The sequence below is a fragment of the Xenopus laevis genome, chromosome 2S (assembly GCF_017654675.1).
Source record: "Xenopus laevis strain J_2021 chromosome 2S, Xenopus_laevis_v10.1, whole genome shotgun sequence".
Lineage (NCBI taxonomy): Eukaryota > Metazoa > Chordata > Amphibia > Anura > Pipidae > Xenopus > Xenopus laevis.
In genome coordinates, this window is record NC_054374.1 from 115734660 (window position 1) to 115750862 (window position 16203).

Consider the following 16203-nt stretch of genomic DNA (forward strand, 5'->3'; position numbering starts at 1 on the left):
AGCTCCTTCGATGGGGAGGTTTGGGATGTCTCCGATCCCATTGGCTGATCTGGCACGCAAAGGGTGGGTAATACTGATGTATGCATTTTTTGACTACATGGCAAAATTCTAGGTACAGATTCATGAAAATGTTCTCAGTTGAAGAATTTTGATTATTTTGCAGAGAAACTGTACTAGGTGAAACAGTTTAATTATCCCTACTGTTATGGTGGAGGATTGTTGGACCTTAGACCCTTGAACATATGCGGAGGGTGTTTTTTTTTTTATTTGGAGAGGCTAAAATTGTTTATATACTTAACTTAAAGGGAACCAGTCACCCTAAATTTTTTTACACAACCAAAGTTGTGAGCTAATAAAAAAAAAAAATAGCTCCCACCACCCAACCAGGGTGACTGGTGCCTTGTAAAGGTAATGTCAGATTCACATTATATACAGTGTATGGCAGTGGGTAGTAAAACACCATGTGCATTATACCCAGTGGGAGACAGTGGGTCCTGGCACATTATACTCAGAGGGAGACAGTGGTACTGGCACATAATACCCAGTGGGAGACAGTGGCTCCAGGCTCATTATACTCAGTGAGAGACAGTGGGTCCTGGCACATTATACCCAGTGGGAGACAGTGGGTCCTGGCACATAAAACTCAGTGGGAGACAGTGGGTCCTGGCACATTATACTCAGTAAGAGACAGTGGGTCCTGGCACATAATACTCAGTGAGAGACAGTGGGTACTGGCACATTGAACCCAGTGGGAGACAGTGGCTCCTGGCACATTATACCCAGTGGGAGACAGTGGGTACTGGCACATTATACCCAGTGGGAGACAGTGAGTACTATCACATTATACCCAGTGGGAGACAGTGAGTACTATCACATTATACCCAGTGGGAGACAGTGGGTCCTGGCACGTTATACCCAGTGGGAGACAGTGGCCCCTGGCACACCATGCCAGGTACAGACTAGGAATCAAAACAGGCCCTGGCAATTCACAGAAGCCCAAACATCCCTCACCAGCCTTATAAATAGTGACTGTCTATGGCATCTTACAGCAGCCCCTCTGGCATTTGCTAAAACTCGCAGATTGTTACTCCAGGACAGCACCAGGCACCTTATGAGAGGCAGTGGAAAATTAGGGTTGGATGCATCCAAAGTAAATGAATGACTGATTGCAAATAAATACCCCCTTAAAAATTACAGGATAGCAAACATTCAGTATTGATTTTAGTAGGAATACCATCAGAACATAAATTAAGATAACATATTAACATATAAGAGCCTTAGGAAAAATAGTATTAAATAACACAGTGCCAACAGCATGAAAACAACCATGAAAAAAGTAAGAAAAACTAGTAGAATGCAAACAGAAGAGCAGCAAAAAAGGAAAAAGATCTATAAAAACATTTTTTTTTCAGGGGAAAGATATTAATTCGTGACATGGATGGGAGTGATGCTGGCTGAGAAAAAGCATTTATTTATTTGATCTGGTGGAATAGTGCCTCAGAATGTATATTGTAGCTGTGAATGTAATGAAAATTGCTGCAAATATGCCCAGTTCGATATTTCAACTTCTTCCTTCTGCCATGCCTTCAATCAGTGACGTGTTTTCCCAGCCCAACCTACTCTGTACCTGGTTGGTACATTTTCCTCTCTGTAAAGTCAGCTGTGCTCTGATTGGACAAGCTGCAAACCCACAACTATCCAATCAGAGTACAAATGATCTCCTCAGCATCCGGTTTGGAGGCAGGACCTTAACTTTCAATCGCTGATTAAAGGAACGGTGCGGGCAGCAAGGGAGCAGGTTTTATTTTGTTTTATTTCTTTTTGTTTAAGGTCAGATACCTTTGGGGAGGCTTAGCCTCCCCTAGCCTTAATGAAAATCTGCCTATGCGACTTGAATGTTATCATAACACACCCAAGACAGCTGCCTCACATTTTACATGCACCTGCATCTCTCCAAATACTGGATATTGTAATCAAATATCGCAGTCAGACAACATAAAAACAATTAAATATATATGCCTGGTATCATCAGATTGCTTCCTTAAACAAAGATATTGGTTTGAAAAACTTGACAGCAAGACTTTATATTATCTCTAAACACTGAATACTACAGCACTAGGATTACAGGACTGGCATTTTGAAATCTGTTTCCATTTACAGTTACACCTTATACATGAATTTTACACTCTAAATTGCCAACAAACACTTTTCAATGTAATCTAAATGATTTCTTGGTAGATGATTAAATACTATTTATACTGAAAATTTTTAGATCAAATATAATCTGGAAAACTGTTCAGCCTGCACATGCACTTTTGGGGGAATTAGCATTTGGTAGGCGGGTAAGCAAAGGATTTTGAGCTTAGAGTCAGGGACACGAAGGCTTCGGACAAAACACAGGTTTATTAGGCACTGGTCATTCCCAACAAAAGGCAACAGAAAACAGTTCAGGGTACAGTTCACAACTTCCATGCAAAACATTCAGGTTTTTTCACCCTCTGGGCTCTCACCATCCAGGGAATCTTTCACCCTCTGGAACTTTGGGTTTCTCACTCAGCCCTGCTGGTTCCCCTCCTGGGACTCTGGCTCACTAGCCTCTGCCAGTCCCTTCTCTCCTCCAGGGATTTAGGCTCACCAGCCTCTGCAACACTCATGCTGGCAGCAAGAGCCCTTCTGCCAGGCACTGTCTCTCCCAGCTGCAACACACTTCCCTCCATTCTAGGAGGTGTCTGGAGAGCACTGAGATGTGGTTACACAGCTCTTTTACATTCCCAGATAGCTCCTCTCTCAGCTACCACTTAATTACTTTGCTGGAATACCTATGCATGCAATCTATGTAGCAAGCCCATGCAACATGACATTTTTACTTAATAAGGCTAAGATCAAGAGAATATGTCCCTTGGTCTGTTAATTTTATAATTTGTGTCAGGGATAGGTAGGGGGCACTAAGGAGGAAGATGTAGGGAAGGTGAGTCATTCAGACAGGATCTGTTTGAGCAGGACACACAAAGGAGATAGAAGATCAGGGTGACAAGGGCGTACAGGGTCAAGTCGAGTAAAGGTGGCCATAAATGCAAAGATCCGCTCGTTTGGCAACATCCCCGATATGCCATTAACAGGCATGGCTATATCGGGGGTAATCTGATTGTTTGGCCGTATGGCCGAACGATCAGATTACGATGTGCCATGAGCTCCGGCGGGATCGGTCGGTTCAAAATCAAACCTGACCGATCGACCAAACGACCGATCTCCGCCGGACGAAAGATGTCGGCACAGGCCACACTCGATTCGTACGATTGGATCTGTGTGTCTATGGCCACCTTAAGGATGGAGTGGACGAAGAGAACTACATTGAAACAGAGCCGGTGGAGGACTGGAGAAGGATGGTGCAGGCAAAGTGCCAGAATAAGGAACAGGACTGTACTAGAAAGGAGAGGGGAAGAATCAGGTCAGGATGGGGGGTGACAAGGATGATTGGAACAGGAGGACTGGAGCAGGACAGACAGGGCTGCAACCAGGCATGCTGGGGCAGATGCTGGGGCAGATTATTAAAAGGATGCTGGGGCAGATTATTAAACCAGAGACCCAGTTGAAAAGGAAATGAGAGCTTGCCAGCTGCTCCCTGGTCCCAGTGGTTAGGGAGAGCAGCCAGCAACCTGGCAGTCCCAGGATCAAACCCCAGCAGAGCCTGACAATTTGTTTATCATTTTGAGTTGAATAAATATCAAATTCACTTTGCAAATGTGGAAAGGAAGATTTATTAAAGTATGAAATTAGAACTCACCATAATAAAATTCCACCACTTTTTCTTCATTTCTATGGGACTTTTAGAGGTGCATTTATCAATGGGCAAAAGTTAGAGGTTACCATTTGATAAATATGGCTCTAAAAATGAATAGAGAGTGGTGGAATTATCTTATTTCACTCTTAATGTGCCCTTTTATGTTCCGAAATTTTAAAAAGATTCAGAAACTCAGCATTTCACTTTTCACCTTTAAACATCCCAGAATTCATTAGCATTGGTCCTGCTTGATTTACTTGGTTCCAATCTCTCAATTATATTATCTATTTCCCAGAAGCATGTACTTTTTGGATTAGCCACTTGACATAAATCAATAACGTGCATTATTATACAGAAAATAAATTGTTAAAAAAAAATTACACAGAAGAAATATTTTAAGTGATATGCAATATAGATAATGTTAGGAAATGTTAGAGATACAAACAGTTAGACAGTAATGAAAGTGTATGCGCAGGTTTGTGTGAGACTGCATTCTAAACCATATATAATCATTCTTAAAAGCAGCTATAAGTAGTCTATTGCTGCCTTGCATTGCTAGGATCGTGGGATCTGTTCTTTATTGGTCATGGATTTTGTATATTCTCCACCCACAGTCAAAGAACATACTGGTAGGTTAATTAGCTTCTGGTGAGATTGACACTAGTGTGTGTGACTATGGCAGAAAAATTAGACTTTAAGTTCCACTGGGATCAATATCCACAATTAAATATAATTTGTACAGTGTTTTAGGAGAGTCGCCAGTGCATAAATTAAGGATAATAGAATAATAGAAAAGAAAAATATGTGGGTGAGTTAAACATCTCAGGGCTGTAAAGCTAGATGCAATGTGTAGGGGATATGGGAAAATTGCAAAAAGAAGCATGGATAAATGTTGGTCCTGTACTTTCTATAAGGTCCCAGACCATATGGGTTATCCATCAAAATTAACATAAGAATAAAAAAAGTATCGTTGTACTTTGTATTTTTATTTTTGTCCCATTTTCTTTTACTATTACTCAATTATAACCAAGCATCTTGTTGACACAACAAAAATCGAAGACCTTTTTTGATTCACAGGTCTAGAGTCAAACGTTAACTAATGCAGTGCTGCATATTTTAAAAAATCTACACAATATTAAAAATGAAAATACACTATAATTTTATTAGCTGACTGAATAAGGAGCACCAAAGTTACAACTCAAAGTTCAAGAAATCATACACATGGCTCGTACTTTTACTAAAACTTTTTGGCATGCATTAAATAAATAAATAAATAAATAATAAATACAATTATAATAATAAATAAATAAATAAAGGGAAACATAACCCCTTTTTCAGAAAATCTTTACTCCACTCTCTATGGAAAGCAGAGAGACATCAAGTCCCAGAATCCATCACTTAAAAATGAACGATGAGAAAGTGGTTAAATGATCCTGTCGGTCAACAGGGGGTTGGGAAATGGGTTCTATGTCTGTGGGTTGTGTATTTTGGCAGTCTGGTGTTTCTGCACATTTTTAACATAAGCCCAAGTGAATGAACTTATATCAAAAAGGGGTGGTATTTTTGTCCTGCAAAACCTATACTTGATTAATGGTGGATATAGATATATGTTAAAAATGTTTGCCATCATGACCCTGATCAAGTTTTTTTTTTCCTATTTTTCTTTGTATAAAAAAGATTTCTTTAAATTATAAGTAGAAAAAAAAAGCTTACATGAAGTAGGTCTTAATTTGTAAAATGAGTCTATCGTACAAATTGCGTCTGAATAATGCACTTTGTACATCAGGTCTGGTAAGTAAATGCTTCTTCCTGAGAGCCATTGGCCTGATGTGCATTAATGGACTAAGCAATATACTTTATGTATATACTGTACTTAGTGAAATATTTCATCTAAAATGAAAAGTGAATGATTTCTTCTACTTTACCTGCCCTGAAAGCCACAAAATAACAAATACAGTGTATAAAGCTATAATGGTGCACTGACATACAAGGCATTAAATGATACTTTCTACATGATGTACTATAACTGTAACCTCTAATGCTTTATCATTATTCTCACACCTTACCTCTTGCATCTCAATATCAATTTGCAGCCCAATTTCATCTCTCATTTCTGTGTGGAACATGTAAATACCTTCTATTATCAGAAGGATTTTGATAAAAAAAACAAGTAATTACACTATTTACCCAAACCTGTTTTTCGTTTCTTTTGAGCTAGACCATTATATTTTATGGACCAAGCACTTTGTCCCATACTCGCATATACAGATGAAGCCATTAGTATTTTGTAGTTTCAGCTAAAGTTGTTGTTCTGTGTTAGCCAGCCACAGGGCAAAAATCTAGATGTGAAAACTAATACCATATAAATACAGGTGCTACCAACTTATTTAATTATTTAGTTTGGTGTCTCTCTTAATCATTTGTATTTTGCAATTATATATTTGCAGTTTAGACACTCACCAGATTTGAGATGTGGTTCGGGTGCAACTACCCGAACCTGCCGCTTGCTTTATCTTATTTGAAAATTTTAAAAGTCAGGGTCATTCACTGCTCTCTATTGGTGGTCCAGGTGCTGCGCCCCGAACCCGTAGCTTGTGGAGAACACTTTTCATCATCATTCCACTTTGGACATACACTCCAGGAACTCATTGGAAGCGGTGTAAGAGCAAAGAAAAAAGCTTTATTTCACATCAAATAACCAAACACCTTACTTAGTTCCTGTGTTTCCACACGTAGTCATAGCAATGTACTGAAAAAATTGCACCATCTAGAGGCAGAATTAAGTGGTGTCTGGACATGGTGCAATATAATGTGAAATCCCTATGGCTTCATCTGTATGTTGCCTAAAGTGATACTAACACCTAATCAAAGACTTTATTTACATTTTTACGATTCATGCAAATACATATTGAATTGTTTATATTTGTATATGGTTGCTCTAAGATATTGATTTTTAAAGCTGTGTGTCATCAGTGAGTGTGAAGCAAATGGAGGACTTGCCAAATTAACCCCTTGCTTTGGTCACATCACAGTAATAAGAAATAAACAGTGATATGGATAAATGGTAAATTATGCAGTTGTTTGTAAGTTATCTCTTGTTTCTTTTTTCTTGGAATGTATATACAAATCAATACCGACTCAGGACTTAGTAGGAGCTATACAGTCCATCATGAGTTTAGCTCCGTGATTACCAGCGATCTTGCTCTATCTCAGTGATCAAAGCATTACTCTCTGTAGCCACAAGCTACAGCTGAATCAAGCCATTATTTTAGCTAATGATTTCTCTCTCCCTTATGAGTGCCAGTAGTCAAATATGGCAGCCTATAAGCTGAAAGGAAGATATGGTGGAAACTTTTGGCTGACATTGAAACCATTGTGAGAAGCAACTACCTGGGTGCCAGCACTGATTATTTGCAATAGACAGAAAGCTTGCGGCACTCAGGATTTATGTTGCAAAAAAAAAAGAAGTTTATTTAGCCTCAACATTTCGATCCCCCCACAGGGATCTTTGTCAGGAGCAATATACAGACAAACAAACAGACACCCCCCATCACCCCACTGGTAATAAAGGCATAAAATGGCGCCAAAACTAGGCAACCATAGTGGGGTCCATATCGAGTAGTGAAATATTTTTAAATTTGCCACTAAGTATAGGGAGATAGAGAATAGCATATAGGAGAAACAAAGAAAGACAGAAAACTTTCAGAAGGTAGAGGGCATTAGAGCAATAAACACCAAGACACCATACCAGTAGTACCCCGACTCCTCCGGTAGTTGTTAGGAGGTTAGGGTTTCCTGTCCTATCGCAGTACATTGGTGGGTGTATGCAGAAGAGCACTGGATCCCTCAGGCCTGTATATCAAAGCCTAAGGTTGACGTGTGGAATGCGCCCATACTTGTGAGGAGCCACAGTCTTGGTCGCTATCACACAAATCTTAGGAGGAAGCAACTAGCCTCTCTGTCTCCAGCCATGGTACACCCATACTTGTAAGGAGCCACAGTCTTGGTGGCTATCGCAGAGATCCATAGCAACACTAATTTTACATTCTCATAGGAGGAAGCAACTAGCCTCTCTGTCTCTGGCCATGGTACCAAAGCTATATCGAGATACAGACTCGTGTGTGCCCCACATGCTGATGGAATCTAATCCACCGGGCGAATGTCTATCGCAGAATAATAATAGCTTAATCGCACAGGCTACTTAGATCACGACCCACATATTACTGTGCACTTGGGGCCCGTAGTGCTTAGAAAGCAAACAGAGTCTGATGGCATCTGGTCTATTCGGTGTATGCAGGGGTTAGAGCACAGATAAAGAGAAAAATAAAAAAACATAAAGATAACAGAGGGTTTATCAGTGACTAAGTGCATGTGCTCTCACAAAGAAATACAGATATGTTTTTTAGGTTTTTGCACATGTATCAATAAACTAAGCTATACATATATATATATATATATATATATATATATATATATATATATATATATATATATATATATATATATATATATATATATATATATATATATATATATATATATATATATATATATATATATATACACATAAATGTCCAGACAGTACCTGCACTCTTTCTGTTATTTTATCTGTGGGTGCTATGGTCAGAGAAATATGTAACCTTCAAAATGGACCAGCACACCAGATTTTCAAGTGTTTTGTTTCAAAAACCACTTAAATTCTACCTGCAATAAATAAACCTCTGCATTGTGGGAAAAAAACATGCATTTGTGTTTAAAATTGCACTTGCAGACTTAAATGAGCCCGCCAACCTCTTGCATTTAATCTCAGCAAACAACACATATACTTCTTTGGACCTTTTCATAGTAAAAGCACTACACTATACTAAATCCAAGTCCCAGTTTCTTGGGTGCTTGTCCATATTTAAGCACTGCAGGAAGTGTCTCATGCCTGGAAGTGTAACTGACAGGGTTTACTAAATATAGATTAGCACATTGTATATACATTACTGACAAGCACATCAGGATAATGAAAATTCTAAGAATTATCGTTTACATCTTAATCCAACTATGAGACTAAATATGTCTTAAACTTTAAAACAGACTAAATGTAAATGAAAATGCAGATTTTATTTGTCTGCATTGCCAGGCAATATAATTGCTATTACTGCTGGAAGAAAGAATGGTCTTTTAATAGTTAGGCTATTACACTTTCTTCCAAAAAGGCAGATTAATCTCAAGTGTAGCTTCATTATTTTGCTGATTTTATTCATTCTTTTATGTGTGGAGAATTTTAATTAGATATATCTTGATTCAAATCAAAGACAGAAGCTGATGAAAAAGTACTTTTAAATTAGATGCAATTACTATGAGGTGTTTTCATCAGGATCATGCTTGATTGCGTAACCAAACAAAGAGCTGAAATAGTAGAAAAAAATTAACTGAGCTAAATGAAAAATTAGGAAAGGTAATTGATTTTTTGATTTTTTTTTTTAGAAAAACAAAGGACAGTTAATAAACAAGGGCTGCTACTTTCCCCAACCCTATTCCTAGAAGAGGGCTTGGGAGATGCTTGGAGAAGGCATAGTAAAATTCATGGTTGTTGTATCACAATACGTATAAAACATAAATCATAAACAGGTTGATTGGCTGATTGATAATCATTTCAGAACTATACAATAATCAGTTCAGAACTATACTTTCTCATTAAAAAAAATTTGAAGAAATGTGTTTCATTTGATAAGCTATTCGTCATGAATCATGTGAAATTTATATGGGTGCGACAGGAAGAAAAGTTGTTTACACCATAATAGCTGGGCCTTTGAGCAATTATATCCTGTCCAGGTCTTTGGATTTTACATAACCATTATGATATAAGGAAAAGTTTTCAAGTTAAGGTGTTTTCAAGACCACTGTAGGTAAAATTAAGAAAGGTGAAAAACACAGTGAAGAAAATGATTAACTGTCCCACTACTAAAACCGACTCATGGTTGTTGTATCAAGATGGGCCTCAAAATTTCAGTCAATGATATCTGTATTAGTTATATGTGTTCTAAAACTGTCCTTGGTGAAAGCTCTATATATGCATGCAAAGCCAAAATCAGTATTTTTTTCAAAAAATATTTACCAGCATACTGAGGTATAATTAAAAAGGGTGGGTTGTAATGTAAAATGGCAGGTCATGCCATAAAGGGGGTGATGATTGGCCATGCAATAGAGAAGGGCTGTCCAACTGGCGGCCTGCAGAGCGACCCCCCTTGTGTGGCCCCCCCATTTACCTGCTGTGTTTGCTTACCATGTGTATTTAAATGGTATCACTACAGAGATTAACTGGCCCCTGCATTGTTTAAACCTCAAATTCAGACTGTAATCCCCTGTATTGTTCACACCTGTGATCCCCCTGCATTGTTCACACTTGTGACACCTCTATTGTTCACACCCCTAAAGTCATGTACTGTTCACACCTAAGACCCAGACTGAAACTGTCCACATCGTTCACCTGTTCAAACTTTATACAAAATGGTAATGAGGCACTAGCACTGTGTCACTGTATGTAGTACATCTTAGAGTGGTCCTGATAGGTTTCCCTGTCTCTTGATCTGTTCTGCCTTCCATATGCTCCCTGCGTGTGCCATGCTCTGCCTGCCCTATGCTCCCTGTGTGTGCCCTGCTCTGCCTGTGTGTGCTCTGCTCTACCTGTGTTTGCCCTGCTCTGCCTGTGTGCACTGTTTTGCCTGTGTGTGCCCTGCTCTGCCTGTGGAACATAAGTCTGGTGTTTGTTGCAGGGGTTTGTTAGCATTTGAAAATAAATTGTTAGGGGCCCCTAAGGAGTTTAATCATGTGCTGGGGGTGCAGTGTTATCCAAGGGGAAGAGGAGGCATATGGATTTAAGGGTATGTCTTAATTTGACAACATTTTTCAAATATGAGTGATATCCTTGCAGTGAGCACCAGCCATTTGTTTTTTTGGTGTGCTAACACAATTAATGTGGATCTTGTAGTAACATGGATGGGGTTTAAATTTGGTGTAGTTTAAAAACAGGGAGTGGCCAACACTGGCTTCCATTTTCGGCCCTCCACTATGTAGGCTGGAAAAAATGTGGCCCTCTGTACCACAGAAGTTGGACAGCACTGCAATAGAGGATCAAGGGTAGATTATAGAAATCTTAAGGGTATTTCAAATTTGCTGGCAACTACATTGCTGGTATGAAAATCTATTCTGTGCAGAAGCACAAACAAGAAAACTCCTGGTGCAGAATATCTAAATACATAAGTGCTCAATAACAAGTGCAAAAACACATCCACGATGTCAGTATGGTAACCCCACTAATAAAGGCAATAAGAAACCTCTCTGGAGAGAATACCTACTTACCAGATTTAAGAGGTATATAGCCAATCACAGTTCATTCAATCTTCACAACCTTGAATAAAACAAAGATAGGAACACCATATGGTGAAGTAGAGTTTTTTTTAATAACTAATAAAAGAGCCCCCGACTGGGAAAACTCACATTATTTGAAATTAAAACAGCATCAAACAAATGTTCAGTCCAAGTCCACAACATTAATTATTCTATGCATTTCATCTGCTGCATCATGCTTCCTCAGGAGGATATGTGCCATTTCCATATGGCTGCCCTTAAAACGCAAACACAGTGCTCTGTACAGTGGAAGAATAACCCCCTCCACAAATGTATGCCCCTTTTAATACAGCTCAAGACCTTCTTTGCATTTAAGTTGCTGGCATTGCTTGCTACAGCCGAGTTTATTATCTACAAGGACTCCAATGTCCTTTTCCATTTTGGATTTGCCTAATGAAATCCCATTAAGGGCATAAGTGGCTTGCATATTTTAACATCCCAGGTGCATGACTTTACATTTATTAACATTGAATCGTATCTGCCACCCAGATTGCCAGTGTGCCAAGATCTTGCTGCAACGATGCCACATCCTGAACGGAATTAATTGGGCTGCATATTCTTATGTCATATGCAAACACTAATACACTACTTACAATACCCTTCCCAAAGTTATTAATGAAAAAGTTAACTAAAAGTGGACTCAATACAGGGCCCTGTGGGTCTTCACTAAGAACCTTACTCCAAGCAGAGAATGTATCATTAGCAACAACCCTCTGTACCCGATCCTGTAGCCAGTTTCCTATCCATGTGCAAATGTCCTCATTAAGCCCAACAGCCCTTAAAAAGCAGTCATTTGTGGGACACTGTATCAAAGGCTTAGGCAAAATCCAAATAGATCACATCTACTGCCCCCCCATCCAGCATCTTACTTACCTCCTCATACAAAGCAATCCAGTTTGTCTGACATGACTTATCCTCATAAAGCTATGTTGATTACTGCTCATAATGCCTTCACCAGGACAAAATTTGATTGTGATCCCTTAACAAGACTTAACATAATTTGTCCACCATGGATGTCAAATTTACTAGCCTATAATTGCCAGGCGGATCATAATCCCTTTTTAAATATAGGAATTACACCATCTTTACTCCAATCCATAGGTACCATACCAGATAAAAGCGAGTCTGAGAAAATCAAAAATACATGTAAAAGCAGGTCTAAAACTAAACTAAGCTCTCTTAGTACCTGATAGTGTATTTCATCAGGCCCTGGCACCTTGTTCATATACATTTTTAGTAAAGCTTTATGTACCATATCCTGAGTCAGTCACTGACTAGTTTTGGGTGAGCTAACTGTGCAGCTATGGTGTCAGTCTGGGAACTCTGATTCCTCTGTTGTATATACTGAAAAAATAACTGATTTAGCATATTTGCTTTTTCAGTATCTGTTACAACCATACTGGTACCATTATTTAAATGAGCCACACTCTTAACCTGCATCTTTTTTACTATTAATATACAGGCAGTTAAGTTGAATGTGTAGGTAAGGTGGAACAGGTACATTTACTTATTATATGCAACAAAGACAGATATTTGTATTTATGTTTACCTTTCTGTGCATATTTATCTTTACCTTTCTGTGCTCTGCAGTAGACCACAAGCCAGATGGGATTGGGGCAGGTGGCTTATTAACAGCTAAATGATAAATGCTAATAAAGGCCAAGAAAACCACCGTACATTACTGTAATAGCCTCTGTTTGTAATATGAGTTGTATGTAAGTCAGGTGTATGTAACTCGAGGACTCCCTGTACTTAAAAACTGTTGGGGATAAGTCTTAGCCTCTGCTGCAATGCACTTTTCATTTCCAATCTTCCTTCCGGATTGCTAATTTACAATATTTAGTATAGTGTTTATATTCATTAAATGGAACTTCTGTGCCCACAGACTAATAGTTTTTAAATCCCATTCTCTTCATTTTTATTAACCTTTTTACTTCTATATTAAGCCACATAGGTGTTCTTAGTGCTTTTACATTTATACATTGAGAAGAGTAACAATTTAATATCATTTTAAATGACAACTACTTCTGTTCTGTCTTTTTAGCAGAAAACATATTGTCCCAATCTTTGCTCGCTTTTTTGAAATTCAGGGTTTTTGTTGTTCCAGTGTATATTTGCTTTTTGCACCAAACATTAAATGAGATCACATTATGGCCACTATTATAACAAAATAAATACTGTAAGGGGTATTGTAAAACAGTAAAAGTGTAAGTACGTGCTACCAATAAATAAAAAGATGTTTACTTGTTTCTTTTTATTATGTGATAAAGCACACCTATCTTTAAATTCAGCCACTATTGTAATAGGTAGAATCTTTTTTTAGAAATATGGTCGTGATCACCTCTAGTTCAATGCAGACTAAACTTTATGTGTGGCATCATTTATCAAAAAGAGAAAGTAATGTGGACACATCCCACAGGCAACAGCTTCATCACCAGTTGCAGTTGTGCAGAACTGACTTTTGCTTTAAGCTGAGTTATCGTTTTGGCATAAACAATCTAACGCCACAGTGATTTTCAAAACCCTTTGCTAACTGTATTAATCCACATATCAAAGGACTCTCTGCTGTACTCATGTTTCAAAAGCCAATTAACGCTGAAGTAAACAGGAAAGAATCAAGGAGAAAAAAGAAATTAAATTAATTTGAAAAAAAGTAAAATTGAGAAGACAGAACAGCTTTTCCTTAACATGTATTTTTTAAAGGGGTAGTTAACCTTGAAAAACAGTATTAATAGGCTATTATATACTGATATATATATATATATATATATATATATATATATATATATATATATATATATATATACATTTTTATTTCTTGTGGTTTTTGAAAGATTGTTCATTATTTGTTCTAAAACTCTATTGTCTAGAATCATATACAGTGCCGATCTGGTGTACACGAGTCCCTTTAGAACACTTGAGGGAAGGCCACCACTACACTACAAACCCACTGCCAAACTACAGTAGTTCCCACATTGAGGCAGATTACCAGTAATCCTCCTCCCCTCCCACCATGAAACTGATGTGTGTGTTGAGCCCAAATAAGAGAGACCAGTGTGTTTGGGATTGGGATATCCATCTGTACTTGCGCTTGCACCCACCTCCTTTATTGTCATCACAGGTGGGTGGGTAGGGCATGGGTATATAAATAGTGACAGCTTGGCTATTTGGGTTGGCAGCGTGTGGATTAGGATCAGGTGCTGTCCGACTTTTTGTCAACACACATCACTATAGCATGTGTATCGCACCACACGCCAATGTGCCCAGATCCTAGAAATCAAGAAGCAGTTTGGAAGTGAGAATGAAGGATGAATAGTACAGGTCCTGAAAAAAAGAACAATAACAAATAATGACTGAAAAATGTAAGACTTGCAGTTAATCTGTTTGCAACTACCAGAATCAGTGATACTGACCAACAGCATTTAGAGGCATAGGCTATAAATTTACAGCATATGAAAATGAAAAATTAGTGAGGAGCAACACTGGCCTTTTTCAGCTCTCTGGAAAATTAGCTGAAATGCTTTGGAGTAGTGATGGGCGAATAAATTTGACAGGTATGAATTTGCGTTTCGCCACCAGCAAATAAATTCACGAAAATGCGGTGAAAAATCATCAAAATTATCAGGACACTCATTGATTTTAATGCATTTTGACAAAATAGTCGCGCATCTAAAAACTGTCAAACGCATCAAAATAATTTTGACGCCCATTGAAAACACAGCAGATTCGCCCATCACTACTCTGGAGTCAATAGGAAAGTGAAATGTAAGGTGTATTTACTCTGCAGTAGCATATACATTGCCCTACTGTACCTTATTACAGATGTTCCTTTCTACAACTGTTCTTCATAAAAAAAAGGTTCCCATGTTGCTCCTTAGCTAGAGAGTGAAAGCTGGGGAGGGCTCTAATTGGTTGGTTAATGTGGAAGGCAAGAGGTGCATAATAATGGCATCTGCTGTTTGTCTGCACTTGTTTGTGATCATGAAAACATTCTAATGTGGCTTTGTGTAAATTTTACCAGTTAAAAAAAAAAGTTTGCTTATTCCTAATAATTCAAAAACTATACAAAATGAATAACGTATACCAATATGCTTAGAGTAGATTCATCTGTATCATGCTTAAACGTAATGCTTTGCTATTATATTTACCTTAGTTTGACTAGTGGAACAAGTGGAATCAATCAAACTCTTTTTGAACATGCACATAAGGAGGGTTGCTCACTTACTAGGCCCTAGGGGATTAAAACTGATCAAGCAGGAGCAGACAATTCAGCACCAAGTTTCTCTAGGGGTATACTTCTAGCTTGGCAGCGTGTGAGATAGTCAGCAGATAAATTATCTGATGCTGAATTTGGTTGCATAGTGTGTATTCTGCAGGGGCTATAGAAAACCGATTAAGATTTTCTTTGTTTTCTTTCTTGATGAACCTAAAGGGTGCCATTTCTATTCACTTCTGTTTTTTATCCTACTGCTAAAATTTTCTTTGGAAATGGGTAGCAAATGGTAGAAAGATTAATGGTTTGCCATATGCATATCATATTGTCACTTGCTGTGGGATGGTATCTCTGATTTAATACAATTCTTTCAGTGACTTAAGATGCTGGTTTCTGTCTGAAGTATGAAACCAAATACAATTGTACCATATAGCCTGACTGCTAGTGATGAGCACATTTGTGAAGTTTTGCTTTGCTGAAAAATTTGCCAAACCGTGAAAAGTTTGTGAAACAAGTTTTTTTTACGAGCGTCAGATTTTTTTCTTTATTCTTAAGTGCGTTTTTTTTATGTGATTTTTTTTCAGCTGCGCAAAACTTTTGTCCACTGCAAAACATGGAAATTCCCCGATAAAATGACCAGGGCAAAAATTTCCACTCATCACTACTGACTGCAGATCAAGTTCATGTTCAAGTTTGAAATGAAAGCTACCATATCTAAGGTATATTTGGAGATCTACTGGCTTCTAGTATAATGTCTGTATTGTTTGATACCTAATTAGAATGGTAGTATTAAAATGACCACAGCCACATT